Source organism: Centruroides sculpturatus, unplaced genomic scaffold, assembly GCF_000671375.1.
Source record: "Centruroides sculpturatus isolate CEXI.00-Female unplaced genomic scaffold, Cexi_2.0 scaffold42, whole genome shotgun sequence".
In the NCBI taxonomy this organism is placed as follows: domain Eukaryota; kingdom Metazoa; phylum Arthropoda; class Arachnida; order Scorpiones; family Buthidae; genus Centruroides; species Centruroides sculpturatus.
Window position 1 is genome coordinate 1,186,232 of NW_019384399.1, and position 21,679 is coordinate 1,207,910.

General features: G+C 31.6%; 1 protein-coding gene across 1 annotated transcript in view; it reads right to left on the reverse strand.

The window, feature by feature from the left end:
* Positions 1–21,679, reverse strand: part of LOC111618570 (E3 ubiquitin-protein ligase RBBP6-like) — a 169,765-nt gene that overhangs the window by 110,219 nt on the left and 37,867 nt on the right. The window lies entirely within an intron of this gene.

The window sequence follows — 21,679 nt, forward strand, 5'->3', positions numbered from 1 at the left end:
ACTTCATGTTTTAGCATTAGTATGCCTTACTCATGGTTGTGAAATCACTGGTTCACATCTTAATGAGTAAACTTTTTCAAATCAATGCAATATATGTTTTTATATAAACTAATTGTAAAGAAACATTGATTTTTTGTGTATTTTTCTACAATACAATAAGAATTTCATAAAATAATCTGACTCCATCGTTTTAAATAATTAATTTTTGATATATAATATTCTTATAATAAACTTTGGGTCATTTTAGATCCTAAACTTCATTTCAAAGAACATGTTGAACTATTCTGCATGGAATTCTTTGGCATTTCTGCAAAATTATTTCCTCAAAGACAGTCTTACAATCCATTTATTTTGCCAATATTCAGTCTCTACTTGAGTATTGTCTGCCAATATCAGCTATGGCTGCTTCTTTCCATTTAAAAAAGATTAAAAGAATTAGATAAAGTATTTCTTATTCTAAATAAACTCTCTAATCTTCCTTTTACCCCTAATGCTAATGTTTCTAGGTCCAGATTGGAAATTCCCAGTCTTACTGATTTTACCAAATAATTTGACCATTTACTTTTATACAGATACAGTAGACCCCCCCTATAACATGGCAAAAAAATTGAGACAGTATTCGTATAAAGACGCTAAAAGGTACGCGTAAAACATCATCGCTGACTCATGTTGCGACAGGATTGGTCAAATCTGGACCAATAGTAGACGAGCAGCCGAACTACTTACACATTACGGAGAGTTTAGACAGGTAAGTTGAGTTTACTATCGTCTGTAGAGTATTATTATCGTCTGTACAATATTAACTTAATTTATTTTAACTTTATTATAATTATATATATACTTTCTGCCGTCCAGCGCCACACTACGGAGAGTTTAGGCAAATAAGTTGAGTTTACTATTGTCTGTACAGTATGTAAATTAGGTATTGTAAGTCTAATACAGCACTGTACTTTTATACATTTCTTATTCAACGGCATAAAATTTATTTCTATTAATGATGTCTCCAAAGTTCAACAAATTTTTTGCAGAAAAATAACTTATCAGAAATCGCGGCCGCCATTTGGTGCGCTGCTCCGCAATGAAAACAAGCTTAAGCAATGGCGACATCAAACGGTGCACACTCAGTAAGTAATCCTACAATTTTTTGTTTATAGCATACTTTATACGGATTATTCCCAAAAAATTATACATGTTTTGGAAATGTTGAGTCGAATTAGTCAAGAATCGATTAATTTTATGGAAGAAAACCTTTCAAACAGCCGTAGTCCCTAAACTGCACACGTGCCAGGCTGTGATTGGTTCATGCATTTAAGGATTCCTATAACGCGAAATTCGTATAACGTGGAACATATCTACCGTGTTATAGGGGGGATCTACTGTACTTCCATGGTTCCATTCATTCTGATTGGCTGTGCCTAAGAGTTCTGCCACAAGTTAATCATAACCAAACTTGTTTTTTTATCCCATCTTTTAGGCTTTCCATTTCTTTCAGATTATTTTTCTCTTGGACTGTTCAGAATATGGGCTATGTGGAACAATCTCTATATACATACATACATACATACATACATACATACATGTAAAAGAAAAGGCTGTATGCAAAGGTGTAGCCTTAAAAGATAAGAAAGATGGGTGAAGGAAGAAAGGAGAGTGATTTGAAGAAAAGTTAGGAGGGTGGGATGGTTGGAGGTTTGAAAGTGGAAAAAGGAGGACATGAGCCGCAAAGGGGAGCTGTTGGATAGCACATGGAAATACGATGGTATACACGTGCAAAACAATTTGTATATACAGGGAAGGAGAAGGCTCATAGTGTAATGCCTTGAGGTCAGATTTGTGAATAGTTACTTTATAATATATAATCTTTTTGTTTTCATTTATGTCTATTTATCATTTTGAAGTAAATTAATAAATATAAACATGGCCGACGGTATTACATTTAATTAAATATATAAATGTAAAATTGCAACGTTTAACAATATTTTGTTTCTGTTTGTTCATCCGTCGTTCGCTCCAGTTGACAGTCCACAATTTTACAAACACGGAGGCGGCCTTTCTTTACAGGCTACTACCTCCGCAATAAAATGCAAATATGGTAAAAAAAACGTCCTCTGGTGCTATCGCCATTTTCACATAAAATACATTTTGAAGTAAATTAATAAATGTAAACATGACTGATGGTATTACATTTAATTAAATATATAAATATAAAAATCTGTTGGGATATGCTATTTCTGATAATGTTAATATGACTGATATCAACATCCATGATTATAATAAGCAGTGTGTGTGGCACGCAAATACATAAAGTATACCATATATTAATAAAACATGCTGCATTCAAAATTTTAAAACAGATCTTTAAAGTCAATAAATTGACACTCTGAAAAGCAAGTATGGGATAATGAAGTATTACATAAGCATAATATATTTCTTTATAAGAATGAAGTCTATTCATGTAATGTAAAAGGCCACTTTGCAGTGTGTAAACAAGGTGACATATGGTCAGCATAATAGTTATTATCCAAAGTTAACTACAGAAACAAGATGAATAATAAATGAAAATGTCTGTCATGTTTATGCATTTGATGTGATGTACAAATATGAAGATGAAATTTATAAATATAGGAATATCAATCATTAATTTCCCTCACAATAAATCCACTTTAATGAAGGTATGGCTAGTAAAAACTTAAGATTTTAAGCCTTAAAGTAACAAGAATCTATTCCATACATTGAGATAAAAATTTGTTTCTTGACGTCAGCTTTGACTCCATAAATATTAAAATTACCATAAACAATGTTAATAAATTTCAGGAGTAAAAATTTTAACCAAATATAACCAAGATTAAACATTTTTTTGGGGGGACTTGTTCACCCCATCTTCAGATTAATTTCCAATTTTCCAACTTTTGAACTTGTGTTCAATTACTCATCCAAAATCTGAATTTTTTACAGATATTTGATGTGATCAAATCTTTCAAAGACCTCTCTATAGAATCTTTGATTTCTAATAATAATAATATAGAATCTTTCAAATCTTCTCTAAAAGCTTATACATCACTCAAGAATGAGATAGGTCAATAACTCTCTGGTCTAACACTAGGTTTTCCAGGTTTCAAGATAACTATGATTTTAGCTTGTTTCATAGCTAAAGGAACATTGTCTTTCTGTAGGATGTCAGTAAAGAAGTGAGCCATCCATTACTTAGTGTACTTGCCACTGTGTAACAAGAATTCAGGATGGACACCATCATTTCCAGAGGCTTCCAGCTTTTATTTGTTTAAGAGTAGCAGAGATTTCTTCAATATCAAAGGGTGGTGAATATTCTGATTCATATACAGTAAAACCTGTCTATGGCGACCACCCACGGTTCCTTCAAAAAGTGGTCTTTTAGACAAGTGGTCGTCCAATACAGGTGGTGCAGTAATACCGTATTTCCGCACGTATTTTGCGCACTTTTTAGACATTTCTACTAAGCAAGACTCGAGGCGAGCAAAAATAAGCGAATTTTTTCAATGATAGGGCTATATTGGTATTGTATTTTATTCTTATCAGATAACCCGATTTACAGGAGTCGTCATGATATTATAAGGCAAATTTAACACCAATATTTTAAAGATTAATACAATACTCGCATTTCCTCGATTATAACGCACACTTTCTTTTTTCCAACTTAATTAATTTGACTCGGTTCTTTTCGTTCGGTCCTCAGTTACGTGTATTATGTCATCAATATACAAGCGCTTCCTATCTCTCCATCACTTTGCTTTTTGCTTTTGGTTTTCGTTAGTTTAATCTTATTTCAACTTTAAAAATACTGTATTTTTTAAATATTTTCTTAATTAATTAAGTACAATAAGAAAAATTATTAATTAAAAATAAAACGATTTTATTATTTTTTCTCATTATATGATTTCATTACAATCGCGGAATCGAAAAAAGAAGTAAAACTGATTTTTGCATTAATGCGTTTATTGTTTTTTGAATATTTTGCCTGCGAAAATTACTTGGATATTATTTTTCTAAAAATATCGTGGAAATAAGGTAGGTTGATACAGAAACTATTTATCGTGTACTGTATGAGCTTCAAAATAAATAAATAAAAATAGATTTTATCAAACAATGAGATCAGCCGATTAATTGTATCGTGTACAATATTTTACACCCCCCAAGGAAAGTACTGTAGGTTTAGGGTAAAATAAATTTTGTTTTCCCACAGTTAAACTTCGCCGCTAATTGCTGTTGTGATAACTTTAATACAATCTTCTAACGACAGCGCTTCGCATTTCGGACATTTTCCAACGAACTGAAATGAATTTCCTTTGTTGCTAGACTAATTTATTAACACCTACACCTAATTTCAAGGGTGGGAGAAGTGCCCGAGATGGGTTCAAATGAGAGTTTAGACTAATTCATTATATTAGGAGGTGGAAACGTCGTTGAGATGGGTTCTTACAATAGTTTAGACCAGTACATTCGCGAAAGTGGTCGCTTATTACAGGTGTTGTATGTTGTTTCGGACCAAAAATCTATGCCCGCGGTCGCGTTACACAGATGGTCGTTTAATACAGGTAACTAATACGAAGACTCTATGGATAAACTATTCCGTGCCAGAAATTTTTGCCCGTTTTGACAGGTGCCCTTCGAATGCAGGTGGTCGCCTAAGCAGTTTTCACTGTATACATTTAGCTTTGATGGACATAAGCTCTTTTTTAATCTTAATTGTGAACTCACAAACTCTAGGAGCTCTAGATGTATTTAGTATATGTTCTGCAATACTATTTGGAATAACAAAAATTTCGGTATCTGGTTTGGCAGTTGCTCCCCCCAATCTTCTAAGCAGGGACCACACCTTCCTACTCAACTTTGTAAAATCCAAATTTATTCATATGATATTTGAAGATTACTCATATATATAACTTTTAAAAATATTACCATTATTGGTAGAGGACAAGAGAAAAATGTTTTTGGGCATTTGTCAAATTTGTGAAACAATATCAATTAGTTCTGACAACAAAAGCAGTTTTCAATAAAGGTAATTAAACATTTATTGATAAAATGAAGTTTTAGCAAAAACCAAAAATGGTTTCAAAATCAATTTTGAACAGGCAACAAAATCAGTATTATTGTGTTTACTTGCCTTTTTTTTCTGACTTACAATTAGTTGGCAATAAAGTATGCTTGGATTTAAGGTAATTCTATATAAGTGATATACTACAAGAAAATTTCAGTGTAACATTATAATTTGTACACAGCACCAATTTACCATCCTTGACTTTTTTAAGTAATAATGCCTTGTGTCATCTTAAAATTTAAATTTAAGATGAAAATTAGTGTGAATTAAATTTAAACCAATAAAGTTTCAAATGCTATTTGTTAAAATTTTAGACTCCAGCATTTATCAACATCAAAAAAACACTGACTTCTTTTTGGCAAGAATAATAAGTGAGACAGGCATATTCATCATCTTGGCTAATATTTATTGCAGTGCTTTAATAATATTGATAAAATGTCATAATAAAACATTAATTCTACAAAATACAGAATCAGTTTTCTTGAAAACCAGTTAACCCAGGGGTGGCCAACCTTTTCAGAAGGCGAGCCAAATTTCAGAAATAATATTTCCTGCCGGGCCACGCACCTATTTTTTTTTTTTTTTTATTAAAGTAAACAAGCAAGCGTGCTACAGCTTCAACCACATTGTCGCTTCCCAGTAGGCGAGATCGTGGTTAAACACTTGCCTGGTTTAATGTAAAAAAACACAAAAAATAAATATATTTATTTTTTAAGAAAATAAAACATAACCGAGAATCAAACATATTTATTAGACAATTTTAAAATATTTAAAAGTGAGACATCTGACTGTTTTACAGAACTAAGTGCATCAAAATTGATCTCCACTGATGTTGTCGCTACACGCAGTTTTCCAAATGAACATCAGTAATTTGATCTCACTTGTGATTTGATGTACTTCATGCGACTAGAAAGCTGTTCACACGCATAAGTGTTTCCACATAGCGAAACCATCAACAGAGCATGTTTGTAAAATGCAAGATGTTTATCTTTGTCCAAATACGTTTCATAGAACTCTTCCAGACCAACTTGACGGAATTTCTCCAACGTTTCAGGGTTTACTTACTTATCGAATTGATATGGTAGACTGGCTACTTGTTTAAAGTAGTTTGAACTATAATTATAAATATGTTAAATATGTATTTTAACGTCAATCGCATTGGCGATAATAAAACGAAGCTACAGAATAACACGGAACTTTGTCAAGCTGTACTGAAAATAGTTATGAGTATGAGCCTGACAACATTGCGAGCTTCCCGAAAACGCTGAAGACCACAGAACATATATAGCTGAAGTTGAAGTCTCATATTAAATTTTATCAACACTTAGCGTCGGACGAAAAACTAAGTAACCTTGAATGTCAAATAGCGGGATATTTGAAATAGCTAAAAATCTATGAATTTTTCCAAAAATGAGAGATATTTCAAATTTCTCTTAGCTATAATTTAAAAATACATGATATGAATAACTCATGAGGTAATGTTTTTTTGGTGATATGTACAATAAAGTTAACATTTACGTTCATTTGACCTAGCTCCGCGGGCCGCAACATGACTCCCGGCAGGCCGCATGCGGCCCGCGGGCCTCATGTTGGCCATCCCTGGGTTAACCAATTTCAAAAATTTTCAGTGTTTGTAAGCATTAATATTAACTCTTTAAAACTAGTTACTATTACTGATGATGGATTGGTGAAATGATAGATTCAGAATCAGGATTCATTTCATTCTGTAAGAACAGTGACAAATATCCAGATGTTTTTAACATTGTCATATCCATTAGCAAAACTTTTCCAGCAAAAGATTAAGTGCCAAATATACTTTCAGATATTACATTTGAAAATATTTAAATATCTCATTTCTTAAATGTCCCTTTTACATTAAATGCACATTGTAATTATTTGATTCAAATATGATATAATCAGGGATGCACAACCTTTACTGAAGAAGGGCCAGCTTAGGATTAAGTTTACTGGCCAGGGGACTGGACCATTTTACAACCCTCTTTGTTAACACAAGGAATCTAATTACTTTAGCCTTGCAGGCAGTGTTGATAATCACTGGAAATTTATGACTTGACTCAGTTTGAAATAATTATTAAATTCAAAACTTTTTAGTGCAATCAGCTTCCTTTTAGTTGTATGACTAAAAGGAAGCTGATTGCACGTTAGCTGGAATCAATTTCCTTTTAGTCGTATGACTAAAAGGAAATTGATTCCAGCTAACGTATTAATTTTCTTTGTCCAACGTAATAATTAAAATTTTTTTTTCTATTGTTAGTCTATAGCGGTGTTTCTCAACTATCTAATAAATTGTCACCCCCTTCAGTAAAACCCTTAAGTAATATCGCCCCCTTTACTACAAAATTCTGATGCCAAGGGCCAAGACTAACACCAAATTCATACTGCATTGAATAGACTAGTGACTAGTATAATGTTATTTATTTAATTATTGTACGATATAACGAATAAAATATCTAATTATTCTTAATATAATGTTTTACTATATCACCCAGAAAATTGTTTTTTGCTCCCAAAATATAAATTGTTACTAATCGCCCCTCAACATGGAAAAACACCCACATATCACCCCCGTTGAGAAATACTGGTCTATAGAGAGACTTTGTTCTAAATAATTGGTTGTTATAGCTTTTGTACATTCCTTTTTGAACTCTGGTATTTTCTAGTTTGAATGACATTAGGTTGATGAGTAAGTGTTTTTTCAGAAAAGATTGATTCAAATTCAACTATACCAATCAGAATCTAGAATGTAAACAAATGCTAAAAAAATCATTATTTTCATGGTTTTTCAGTGCCATTTTCACTTATTTTTATGTTATTTGATGCTATTTAGACGAATAAGCAAGTTTCCAAAGCATAAAATTGAAAATTTTCCGCCAAAATAGAAACTTCCTGATAACATTGAAAATGACATTCTAACATCATTTTATTCTATTTGATTCTTCTAAACATTGTTATAACACTATGTATTAGACTTAAAATATTCCATATCTAAACCAGAAAGGATATTAGCTAGAAATAGAAGTACTTCAACCCCCCATTTCTCACTTTAGGGAAAGTCATAAAACAGTTGGGTGCTAATGACTTTTTGAAAGGGAAAACATTCTATACTTAGAAACTTCAAAAGAAGGGATTTGACTTGTAAGGTCTGAGGGATGCATGAACATTGTATGTGGTCCCTCAGGTTGTGCATCCCTGATATAATCAAGCATTTGTTACTTTATTTACAATTCAAAATCAATTACTGGACAAAACTTTCTTCAAATATCATCATCAATGTGACAGTGTCATATCATTGCACTTGTGAGACAATCATAAGCATGTTTCTATTTGGATTTGTAGTGTCACTGAATTTTGTCTTTTGACTTTTCTTTAGGAAATTTTCTTTATTTATATTTTCTCCTACAATCCACCATTATTTTATAGAAAAATTTGCAAAATCAGTTCACACAAATTTCTTTCAATGATCAAGAAAGTACTTTTGCACACAAATCTATGATGTCACTGCCTATAACCTAATATGCTACTGAAAAACAATATATTAAACTTCATATTCAATTATTTTAAATTGGAAAATATAAATTAATCAAACAGTTTAATTATTAAAAACATATGATCTAAGTAATGATGTGCAAATGGATAAACTGACTAAACAATGTCTTTACTATTTAATCAGTGCCCTTCCCTTAAATATAAGTAATTTACTTCATTAGATTTTACATCAGAAGCAATGATGTGAGAATATTTGAAAAGAAGGGTTTAAGCAATCACTAGTTTTTTGCTAAAATGCTACAAGAATTTAGATTTAACAACTTTCTTGATACATTTTGTTAAAAAAAACTAGCATTTTCCAAGTGGTTAACACTTGGAAAATATCATCCCATCACTGGTTAAAACATCTTAAAAACTGATGTTTTTAAGATGTTTTAACCAGTGATGGGATGATACCAAATTTTTTTCCAATTTTGATTCTTTTGAATACTTTCTAAAGTTTATTTTAGTTTGAAAAAATTAACAATTCACATTTTGAGCACAGTACATTAATTAATTAATAAGCATCAAGCTTAAGAATGAAAAATGATTGGGAAATCCAGAATCGATCATTCAAAAGAAACCTGAAAATTATCCATTTATAATGTGCATACGCATGCTTTTATTGTGTAGTAGAAAATAAATTTGTAATTTTATTGCAGATAAAGTTAATATTACAACACTACCCCAAACAAATTAAATTCCCCTTTACTCAAAAAAAAAAAAAAAAAAAAAAACTATCCCATTGTGTAATCTAAGGTNCATAGGTAAAATACCACCAGAGTAGAAAACATTTAACAAGGGTCCTGGTTAGTTTCTTTAACAAAAAAAAAAAAGAAAAAACTATCCCATTGTGTCACCTAAGTTGCCATCTTTGAAAATTTTCATTGGCTGATGTAATGACTAGGGGAAGGGAAAGGTAATGAGAAGATGAACTTCTTTTTTAATACTTCTCACAATTGACATGCCTTATAAATGCTGTAATTCCATCATATATAGCATTAAATGAGGCTTGGCAAATGATGCAACGAGCCGAACAAATATAATATCCATTAAAGTCAGGTTTTCCTAAATGCACAATTGTGTGTACTTATTCGAGAAAAAGGAGAATCAAATGAATGCCTAGACTGATTCATCTTAAAAAAATCAATTTTTACAACTTGAAATGGCAGTAAATTTAGCATAAACAATTATTTTCACTTAAAATCACGCAAAATGCATTCAAAAAATTAAATATTACAGCATCATTTATGAATTATAAAAAAAAATTTGTTAGTTATAATGTTAGTTTAAGTCATCTTATCTTTACAAAACACTTCTGTATAGGCTAAAACTAATTTAGCTTGAACATCTTATATCTATTTACATCAACACTTAATTTCTATAAAAGAACATTTTTTTTACCTCTTTTCACAGGTATACATGAGGTTTAAAAAAAGATTTGAACTGTTTTCCTAAACAGTGTGAATCTTCTTGTTAAACCTGATGTAAACCTGTGAAAGGGGTCAAAAATGTTTGTTTAAACAAATTAAGTGTTGTTCAGGCATTTTATCGTTATAAATAAACATACCAAAATATTAAAAATAATTTTATTTAATATTTTTTCAATTAAAATATAATTTTGTTTATATTTTAAACTGTGTTGTCAAAACTCAAATATTTTTGTTGACTGCCAGCCTTGACTTAAAATTGCTGCCAAACAGATCCAATACCAAATGGGTGGTAACCTTAACATCACCCTATCTCTCCTAAAATGTGACAGTTAGTACCAACAGAGTGCAATCAAACTCCACCATGCAATCTCTACAGAAAACATGTCAGTCCCAAGCCCAGAAAAAAAAAAGGAGGGTTGGTTAGATGACAGTTGATGCACTAACCATAAAACAACACAAATGAAATCTGATGTTAATACAAACAAAAGATAAAAGATGCTGACTCAGATGTTACCCAGATAAACAAGGTCCACGATACCAACTGAGCAATCAGGGTTGGATTGAAAAATTGGCTACAGAAAGAAAGCTTCACCCAGCAACAAGAGTCCTTTCAGTAGGAACTTGGAATGTCAGAATGTTATCGTCACCTGGAAAACTAGAGCTTCTTCGAAAGGAAATGGAGAGATATCCATGCAACACATTAGGCTTAGCAGAGAGGCATTGGACAGCATCTGGAGAACTGAATGATGGTAAAGTGAAGTCATCTGGTTGGGAAATGACAAGGCATGAAGCTGGTGTTGGATTTCTGCTTAGTAAAAGAGCATGGGCAGCATTATTAGAATACAATCCAGTTAGTGCAAGATTGATGATGGCATGGTTTGAAGCAAAGCCATTTAATATATCAGTAATCCAGGCATATGCACCTACCTCAGATAGCAGTGAAGATGAGATTGAACTTTTCTATAAAAATCAAAGTGTGATAATAGAGAAAACACTGCAGTGAGATGTGATCATCATTGGAAATGACTGAAATGCTAAGATTAGAAATAATAATAAATGTTGGGAAAGAGTAATGGGTAAGTTGGATATGGAGCAAAGAATGAACAAGGGGAAAGACTACTTGAATTTGTCATTGATCATGATTTAATGATATGTAACACCACATTCCAGCAAAAGAACTATAGAAAATGGACATGGAGATCAAGTAAAAGAACAACAAGAAACGTGATTGATATGATTTTGATCCAAAGGAAATGGTCAACATCAGTTTGACAATGTTGAACATTTCAGGGAACCAACATTGATTCTGATCACAGCTTAGTCATAGCAAAGATAAAACTGAAAAGTTAATGCACATTTCCAAAAGAAAAGAGACATTTCAAAGCTAAAAGATGAGAAAATAGGGAGCATATACAGTATAGAAATACACTTGAGAAGAAGATAAACTCTAGACAAGATTAAAGAAATAACAAAGGCAATAGGAGAAGTAATTCAGCAGGCCCTACCAGAAGAGGGAAAAATTAACAAGAAATGGATCACACAGAAGACACTAAAGCTTGTCCAAGAGAAAATGGCTCTTACAAGGGGACATTACGGTCTCGAAAATTCAGTTTGGGATGAGAATTCAGATTAGTAGTATACCTCAAGGGTGTCCACCCAGAAGAATTGTAAAGCGCACTAGCCAGAATATTCTGAGAAAAAAGGCTCTAAAGTTTTAAGCGCAGCTCATATACTGCTCAATTTTATACTGTGGCAGCACAGCAAAATGGCTGAGTCTGTAGCAAACTCGCTTGCCACGCAGGCGATCTAGGTTTGATCCTAACTTCGGCTAACTTTTTTTTTTTTTTTTTAATTGTTTTAAAAATTATAACAACTTTTAAATAAAGTTAATGACCTAAAAATATTATCAATTAAATCATAAATAATTTTATTCTATTTATGAAATGACTGTTACAGCTAATTAAAATTGAAATAATTTATTTTTAAAAAGTTGAATAATTTCAAATGCATTTTTAATGGAGGTAAATTAAAACTTAATTACCACTATAACAAATTTTTGGGTAGGGTTTTATTTATATAAAAACTTTTACAATATTGTCTTCATTTGTCAATTTTTTATTTTACATACAAGCACCAGAATGATAATTATCATAAAAAACATTAAAAACAAAACTATTTTGTCATCTTGCACAATTTATGAAGGATGATTGTTTACACGAACAACTTTTTTTTTAAAAGTTCTATTGGAAAACATACTTCATTTACATTCATGAAATTTTCTCTTTCATGAGGAAGCCTGGAAGCATACCAGGCATACCGGATCATTTCATTAAAAATTGCTGATGACAGTTGATGATATACTATTGATTGTATTTTTATACAGTCTTCACGGGAATTTATTTCTCTATTATTTTCAGTTAGATAAACACAATTTTGTATATGCTATATTAGATTTTTTACCTATCTATAAAAATAGATGTCACAAGGTTGAACAAGAGGAGTACATTTTGGAGGAATCGCTTTAATTGTACAAGTCGGTGATTTCTCGTCATCCTGAAAGATTTCATCATATAATTCAGGCTTTGTTTGTCCAACCCAAGAGTCGATAATTAATAGAAACTGTTCTTTTCCCACATAAGACTTTAAACAACGGTTGAGAAAATCAATATACAATCCTGTCATTAGCTTCCCAGATTTCGAAGATGTTATTACAACATTATAAGATGTTATTACGACATTCGTAAGTATTATTTTTCCATAATTTAAGAAAACTTTTAAATTTAGCAAATATTTCTATAAATTACAATGGAACACGTCTATACAAAGATACATAAATAAAACAAAGCTGACTTCATTAAGAGAAAATCAAAAGAAATCCAATGATAAAATTTGTTGACAATGTGAGCAAAGCAATTACTCAATGTACAGTATAGTCACCATCTATCAAAAGTATGTGTAGTTTTCAAATCTGTTCAACATTTCTATTAGTGGATTCATTAGTGTGCACTGAACGTAATTTTGTAAATTTGTAAAGACTGAAGAATTATTCAAAAGTTGTTTTTGAAGTAAGAATCATTTTGTCATAAGGTGATAATTTATTGTAACTCAACATCCTTACTTTTACAATGAAAATATGTCAAACTATTTTTCAATATAATCCACGTTAACATCCAAGCATTTTTGACATTGGGAGACATTGATCTAGATCAGGGGTGGCCAGTTTTTGCCCCCGGGCCAAATTGGAAAGAAAACTTTTTTCACAGGCTGAACCAGAAGCTGCCCTAGGAAGATTTTGAGATGGTGCGAGATCTCATTGTGGTGTCACCCTGTAGAGACTAAATTGTACATACAGATTACATATACATTTTTCACATTATCATGCTTTATCAACATTCTTCGCTGTACTTAGATTTGTAATGGAGGGTTAACTCTAACTAGACAGCAGGTTGTTGACTTTTTTTTAGGTGTTAGAAATTTTCACTGATCTATTCTGACTTGAGTAGCTAATATTGAAAGATTAATTGCGGGCCACATAAATCCATTACATGGGCCATGTCCGGCCTGCGGGCTATATGTTGGCCATGCCTGATCTAGATGATCCTCTTGTTGAAGAACTCTGCCACCTGTTCCCCGAACCAGTTGGTGACAGTCTTGTGAATGTTGTCATTGGTCTGAATGCATTTTCCATTCAAAAATTAATTTAAAAAAAAAAATGAAAATCAGAAGGTGCCAGGCCCATACTATATTATAGATGGTCCAATATTTCCCACCAAGCTTTTGCAACTGTGTTTTGTCACATTTTGAGCAGTGAGGAAACACATCATTATGCAGCTTGCTCTCCCTTTGTTGAATAATCAACACCATTTCTACACATTTGCCTCATTCGTTAAACCTTCTCCAAATACTTCAATTATCTGTTGACGAATTTTATCTAGGCAAATGCTTTTGCATTTAAATAATGAATCACTGACTATCTCACAATTGGCAGGGTTGATGATCAACATCATTGAGAAAATGCTACCAAGAAATTGTGTGACGCACTGAAGAGCTCAGAGCTGACTGATAGGGTCACAAACATGTTAAAACATATTCTTCACCAGATGGCAATCCAAAGCATTGGCTTGGGTTGTTAGTACAGTTGGTGATTGGTTAACAAACAAATCGGACAACAAACACTTTCACAAAAAGTTATGTTAGTACAACAAACACCTCAAAGAACAAACACAAGAAGCAGCAATGTAGAATAATGAATACAGATTGGTCTTCTCTTGTCTTCAGACAACAATTTGAAACTTTTCAGAGCACAGGAGACATCATATCAATGTTCAACCTGGAATATACTGATTGGATAGTATTCCTCCAAACTTTGAAACTCCCTTTTAATTCCAACATTTTATTTTTCTGGCAGAAAATTTTTTTAAAAGTATTCATAAGACTGTCGGGCAGGCACTAGTTAAGTTTTGAGTTGGTTTTTATTTTTGAAAGGTGAAAGTGTAATAGCAAAGGTAGAGAGTGGGCAGAAGATGTCTGGTATTGCTGGGCAGTATGGCTTGAACAGGTCTACAGTAGGCCGCAGTTCAATCTTATTTAATAAAGATACAGTATAATCAAGCAGCTAAAAGAGTAACAAAAATCACATCTGAAAAATAAAGAACATTAAAGAGCTCATAATAGAACCTGAAACTGATCTGACGACAGAAGAACGCAAAGAACTCTTGAATGAAGATCACCAAGAAACTCGGCAAGATATGTTTTCTTCGGAAAAAGAGGATTAATTCCAATAGCTAATATTAAACATCTTTTGAAGAAGTGGGAGGATGTCGCAACAACAGTCTTAGAATGACACACAAACCAGGTTGAGGTTAATAGGCTTGGGGATCTCTACAATTACAATACTATTAATTACTTCTGAAAAATCCTGAAGAGAGAAAAGCAATCTATATTAGACAGATTCTTTAACCCCCACAAATGGAAAAAACATGACTAATAAAAATACAAGACTGTGTATACAGTAGATTCCCCTATAACACAGGTTCATATAAGATGGTTTCATATAACATGGAGGAAAAATTGTAATAATGTTCGTATAACACACTAAAAGAGGCTCATATAACACAGTAAAAGAATGAGACAGATTGTCATGGCCAACTCATGTCTCAACAGGATTGGTCGAATCCGAACCAATGGTGGACATTGCACAAACCATTGAGTATAAATGAGCAGTGGACCTACTAAAAAACAATTATTATTCAACGGCCATAAAAATTATATTTCTATTAATGATGTCTCCAAAAGTTCAGCAAATTTTTTGCAGAAAGAATAACTTATCAGGAAGCACATGTCCACCGTCCAATGAGCCACTCCATGACGAAAACAAGCTTAAGCAATGGCGTCTTCGAACGGTGAGCAGTCCTACAATTTTTTGTTTATAGCATATTTTATATGGATTATTCCCAAAAATTTGTGTATGTTTTGGAAACGTTTGAGTCAAATTAGTCTAGAATCGATTAATTTTATGGAAGAAAACCTTTCAAACAGTCGTATCGCCTAAACTGCACAAGTGCTGAGCTGTGAACGGATCATGTATTTGTAAAATCTAAGTGACTCGTACAACATGGAATTCATATAACATGGTAAGGTCTACTGTATATGTATTTTTAATCTATATATATAAAAATGAATGTATGTCTGTGTGTCTGTCCTTCATGCATTACCACACCGTTTATCCGATTGCCACGAAGCTTTGGGAAATTGTTTAATATACTCCCGCGAAGGTTTCTGACATAGTACATTTATCCTACGATAGATAGCGCAAATGTATACGAGCATTTTACTGTGCGTTCGATCAATTTCAAATTGTGAAGACCGTTTCCCCCTCCAAAAAATATATATGCATTTGTGAACTGTTATTTACGATATTTGTAATAATTCTTGTTTAATCACTTTATTTCAACTTTTTTTTTGCTAATTATGTATTCGCTCAAACTTTGTTAAAACCTTAACTGTATCTCGAACAACAACCGAAGTTGTAGGAGGAAATTCACCTATTTTACCGATCTAGGGATCCCCCTTTTCCAAATTTTAATATCAACTCAAAATAATTTAAAAAGACAAATTACAATAAAACGGTTTATTATCCAACCATCAGAAATTTCACAAGATGCCAAGGAAGAGAGGAGGAGCAATTAAATAATCAAAATTATAAAGGATTAAAAAAATATATAAAAATGGGGAATATCACACTTCTGACAATCACTGCAAGTCTGTGGGCTAAATTTGGAGAATCTGCACTTCTCACATGGACAACTGTACGTGGCCAGCTCACGCATCCAAAAACCTGATTTATTCGTGTACGTACCAGACGGAAAAACAAAAAATATCGTGTATCCACAAGCACTCCAATAAATAAATAGAATTGAAACGACACTTTGAAATGTTTTCCCGATGAAAATGAATAATAATAATAATAATAAGTTTGAATAAAATTGATAAAATTTAAATTTAATTTTATCATAACGAGTTTGCTTGAATTTCGTTTCTTCTGAGATTGCAGCAATGCGTGACGGATAAGCTAGTATAACATAAACAAACATAGTAAGAAAGTATATATTATTTATTTTTTGGGGTCTCCAGAATGAATTAATCAACTTGCCATAAAACCTATGGTAAATCGATAATTGGTTAACAAACAATTTGGATAGTGAACAAAGACTTGGAACGGATTATGTTCGTTAACTGATCATCCACTGTATATGTAAATAATTCTTACTTTAAAAACGATCCTTGTCAATAGTCACCAAGTAACAAAATCATGTGTACAATTCACATCTGTTTGATGTTTCTATTAATGGATTCATTAATTTGTAATTACCTTCCCGGCTCTATTATATATCACAGGGGAAAGTATAACAATCAGTCAAAAAATGACCCACCACGATTTTTACATTTTGAACGCAGGGACCTTGAAATGTCGAGAAATGCAATACAATTTGGGGGGTTTTTCTGTATGTATGAATTGTGTGTGTGTGTGTGTGTGTGTGTGTGTGTGTGTCAACATTTTTGTTCACTCTCTTTGAAGCTTAATAACTTCTGTGCTTTTTGTTGAAAATTTCTGCAATTTTGTAGGGAATTTGTGTATTAGGGGATTGATGCTATTAAATTTTAATGATTAAAAGTCGATAGAGTGGGGGAGATAAAGGGGGTTCATGTGTTGTATCTCATGTAGGGTTGAACTTAATGATAATTTCACTTGTTATTAGCATTTACGATTTCTTATAAAACCTGTCCCCACCCATAAAATTAAGCTTTTTGCCATTTTATAATAATTAAAAATATCAAATGTTTTTTTTTTAAATAAAATATAACAGATGACATCACCAAATTTTAAATGTTGCCAGGAAAGTTAAGAAAAAAAATCCAGCAACAAGTTGCTTAAAATATACGAATGCTCTTTAATATTTTCTTCTTCATTTTTTTCAACAACAACAACAAATGTCAGTTTTCTGAATTTCCTTTTCCAGCCCATTTTTAAGACAATATCAGCATAGACACCTACATGCCAGGCAAAGAGTAATGAATACAAAGATTAAAATTAAAACTGCAATAGAAGTTTAATTGTTTTAGCCCATGTACCACCAGGTGTATCTGCTAGTACTAAATAAAGCAGTCGAATATATACAAACTTTGAGATAAAAGCTAAACTTATTACTTCAGAATTAATACTTTTGCCCAATTAGCATATTCAATATTGTCCATATAATAAATTAAATATGGCATTAATGATTACTTTTGTTGTAATACAAAAAGTTAAATTTTAAATACTTTTTATGAAAGAAAATGAAAGTACATAACACTGATGTGTATCATTGGAATAGTGGTCAACAAAAAGTTGTTTAAAATTATTTATAATTATTACATATTTAGATTACATTTTTTAAACCAATTTTTTTTCTTTATTATCCAAAGATGAATAATTTTGTTACTAATTTAACATGCTTCGAATATCTGATGAAAAATATTCTGTAATTATCACAGAACACATTTCATGTATAATACAGTGGTACCTCAGGATATGAATGCCCCAGCATACAAAATTTTCAGGATACAACATGAAATTCAAACATATTTTTGCTCCATGATATGAACAAAAACTCACCATACAATGTTACATTAGTTTGCAGCGCCATTTTTTATTCACTTCTGTTCATTGGTCTCAGTTCACACGCTTGCTTTGTCATGGAAGGATCTCGCTCGATAAAGAAAATCTTGAGGTATTATCAGAAAGTGACTGATTTTATTGAAAAGAAACATGCCGAAAAGGTTCACACTAGCTGTATTGCTGCTTGGAGTAATGACATTTGCCTAAGTCATTTTAGAAACATTTTAAAAAGTAGGTAAAGCCAAACCTCTTTGGATAGATATTTTACCAAGCGACCTCTATCCAGTGAAAGTGCTGGTGGAAGTGAAGGAAAGAAAGGAAAACACAGTGAATAAAAATTTAAAAATATATATATAAAACAACACTAATTTTTTTTATCTTTTCTAAGTTATTTTTACGTTATTGTTACATTATGTTATGTAAGTTAAGTTTTAGTATCATTTCCCTTCTCCCTCTCCTCTGCCACCAGTTTACACCTCCACCATTGTCTAATCTCAAAGGTAAAGTGCAAATAAAACTCCTTTTTTTTTATCTATTATTCTATTATGGTTATTTATATATTTACAACTACAAAATGCATTTTTCAGTGTTTTCCTTACTATAGTTATTTGTTTTTAATATACTACTTAGCTTTAATTTGAGTGCTTTTTTTTCGTGTTGGAATGAATTATTTGCTTTTACATATAATCGTATGGGGAAAAATGATTCACCTTATGACATTTTCATGATACAATCTCGTTCCGGAACAGATTAGTTTCATATCCTGAGGTACCACTGTACTGGGTGATTCTGATAAAAGATATAACTAGTCATTATGGATGACAAGTGTGCAACTTGATTTTCAACACATTAGAGATTATACCAAAAGCAAAAGGCTCTAATAGGATATTTTATGAACAAATAAAACCAAACTGCTTCAAAATATTTAGCAATTTCTGAATACAAAAATACAGTTTAACCTGCTTATAATGTCATCCATGGGACCGGCAATTTTTTGACGTTATAACCGAGTGTCGTTTTCTGCGGGGTCATAATTTCAGTTCCATAAAAGTATCAAGTCTGTTTAAGAATCTATTATAAAATTCATTAATTTAATATTGTATGTATAAAAGTGCAAACTAAATATTTAAATCAACTTTATTTACATTATTATGTCTAAATTTACAACGATGTAATTAAAAATTTCAAAAATTATTTTTTATAAGAAATTTTTATTTGTCAAGTTTCGATAATGGCAGCACTTTTGGTTTTAACGCCTGGATGATAATTTTATCGTTTCTTGCTTATCTATCAATGGACATGAAGTCCAATATATTTCACTTTTAGGTTAAATTAATGTATATCAATTAAAAAAAAACAATAAAAATATTCACTTAAAAAAAGTCAGTTATTTTAGATTGTAAACTACAACACGAGTATGAGAGCTATGCAGACTAACCCACTGTCACGTCGTTTAAAGGGGTGGCGCATCTCACCCCACCGAATCAGGTGGTGACAGTACCACCCACAATCGTTCTAGGAAGGGACTCTGACTGAACACGTAGTATTTTCTTTGATAAATAAAATTTATAATTTAATTTTGTAAATTTAAGAGTGCTTCAAATATGACGTTAAAACAGGGTTTTATGTCGTTACAAGTGGGTTTTTTAACATTATCTAGTATAGTAAAATCGTGGGACCGATAAAAATTTGACGTTATATTAGGGTTGTCATTACATCCGATGTCGTTATAATCGGGTTAAACTGTATCTGCAAATCAAGAAATCTGCATATTAATTATATTTGCTTTATAGTCACTGACATCTCAGGAAACAAAATTCATAAATCATCCTGTATCAAACTGCAGCAAATGCATTCATTCATCACTGAAGAACTTGTTTTAAGTAAATTAAAAAATTTATGTAAAGCCAAACAATTGCCAAATTATATCAGGCAATACTACTACTACTACTAATTAAATGCTAAGTAATTTGGCATTAGAGGCAGGTATTAGGCACCATCTCTTGCTAAATTTAATAATTATAATTAATATTTTAATAATAATAGTTGGCTTTAATATATAACTATCATGTTTGGATGTTTATATTTTAATAAAGATGTACATAAAAAAATAAAAAATTGTAGAAAGTTGGATTGCAAACTTTCACTGTATATACACACACACACACAAACACTTTTTCCAACTAAATCTAACTTGACATTTCAACCTAATAACTATTTTAATCTTCTATTTAATGTCTCAGTTTAATCTATTTTAGCATATAAAAAAAAGTAGATTAAAATAATAATGACTGTTTAACTAAAAGCACACCCTAACTGGTGAAGAGATTAATTATATAGGAGCTACTGCTAGAAAATTAAGTTCATGAATCCATGAACATCAAGAAGACATCAAAAATAATAGGCCAGTCACAGAATTAGCAAAGAAAATACTCGACCACAACTACTAGCCTCTATGGAACGAAACAAAATTACTAAAACGCTGTAACGAGCAAAAAGAGCTATTTATTTGGGAGACACTCTATATTTCTACTACTATACCATGCAACTCCCCAACTCTCAAGCTCCCACAAATTTGGATAACAGCATTCAAACAACTCAAGATAAAAATACTCCTTTGTTGCTTATATGATTATTTTGCGTTGGTGCGCATACTTGAGCAAACTATGTTCATTAACAGACATTTCTCACGTTAATATTTATTTATCATCATTTCTACGCGCTATGACGAAGAACCTTTAAATAATATTCGAAAACCAAAATCAGCCGAACCATTGGAAATATCGATCAAAATATTCAATATTGAAAAAATTTTTTAAAAAACTGTCGGAACATTGTTCGGAAAGCTTAAATTATCGAATTCTATGTACCACCTGATGATGGTAGTTTTACACTACTGAAAGTGCTAGCGGAAAAACCTTTCTACAAAAGTCGGATAAATTTCCGGATCAGGAATTCCACTCCTGTAACGCCACTGCACGTAAGTGTTCTAATAATAGTATACGTCGGCATAAAGTGCAAACTTATTAACTAAAAGAAAAGTCGTCATAATATATAATATGTTGCAATATTTATAAATTAAAATGAAGTTATGAAGTCAGTACATTATGAAAAATTATTTAATTTTCACAAATTTGTATATATATATTTTTAAACTACTAACTTTTTATTAAATTATTTCAAATGATTTATTAAGAGACTGCATAAACATTTCACTGAGAAAATATACTTTTTTTCACCAAAATAGTTGGAAAAGAATCTCAGTATTTTAACTATTGAATTCAGTAAATTCTTTCACACTAATTAGAGAGACTTTGAATTTATTACATTTTGAATATAAGATGGATCAATAAATACCCAGCTGAAAGCAACAGCAAGGAATATAAACATTTTGTTTTAACAGTAATTATTATGGTTGTTCAGACATTTATCTCACTATGACAAAAGTCTACTTATGCCTTGTTCAAA